Below are 1,120 nucleotides of genomic sequence, written 5' to 3'. Positions count from 1 at the left end.
GGCCGGCTCGCTCCCCACCCCCCCCAGCCCGGCCCCGGGGCCTGCCTCAGTTTCCCCGTCCCGCCCTCCCGCCGGGGTCCCGGCACACCCCCGGGCCGGCCCTCCGGGGGATGCTCGCCCCCGGGCCACCGGGGGAGAGCGGGGGGCTCTCGCCCCGGGCCGAGCCCCCCGTGTGCAGCAGCGGTGCCATTTTACGGCCGGGATTTCACGCAGGCCCCGCGTGAATTCCAAGCTAATGAGGATTAGATGAGCTGCTGGAATTAGCTGTGCCTCCGGGTTAATTAAGCCGGCAGCACCTTGATTGATGGCAACTAGTTGTAGGGAACAGAAGCCGTTCCCCACTCAGCAACCAGCTGCCAAAGCGAGTGATGCTGGATGGGGTCACCCTGCTCCGGCCACCACTGCCACCCCTCTGCTGCACAAGCAAGGGGTCCTGCCCCGGCCGGGGTCCGGCTGCCACAGCCCTGGGCTGCGGGTCCCAGCACACGTGGATGGGTCTGACTGGGAGCAGCTGGGGAGGGAGATGGTGGGGTCTGGGCCGTGTGTCCGGGCAGAATCGCTCCCTCGCTGCCTGCCTGGCCCAGGTATTTATCTGCTGCCACCTTCCAGGGAGCGTGGTGTGGCCTGCGGGTTCCCAGGAGCATTGCTGGGAGCCTCTCGCTTGTGCCCAGCCTGATCCCAATGGATTGGTTTATGGGCTGGTGGTTCCTCTCCACTCTGCACCGGTGGTGTCAACAGAGTCAAGCTGGATGGAGTGGGGAGAGAACCAGGCATGAGGGGCTTGGCATCAGCAGCCTCTGCCCCTTTCCCCTCCTCCCACAGCGGTACTGGGGACCCTCCGGCTGGGCACAGACTGCGGTCGTGCTTGTGGATCACAATGAGAGACGCCCCAGCTGGGGGGTCCCGTCACGTAGAGGAGATCCTGTAGAGCTCCCAGTGTCTCCCCATGAACCAAAGCCCCTTCCCAGGGAAGCAGCAGGCACCCACTGCCCCAGAGAGACCCAAAAAGCTCCCGCCAGAGCCAGGAGCCAGCCCTGTCCTGCCAAACCCCAGCCCTGTGCCATCCCGCTTTCTTTCCCCGGCCTGAGACGACGGTAATTCCCATGGCGGTGTCTGCATC

Source organism: Falco peregrinus, chromosome 3 (genome assembly GCF_023634155.1).
Source record: "Falco peregrinus isolate bFalPer1 chromosome 3, bFalPer1.pri, whole genome shotgun sequence".
In the NCBI taxonomy this organism is placed as follows: Eukaryota; Metazoa; Chordata; class Aves; order Falconiformes; family Falconidae; genus Falco; species Falco peregrinus.
This window is presented reverse-complemented; position numbering follows the sequence as displayed.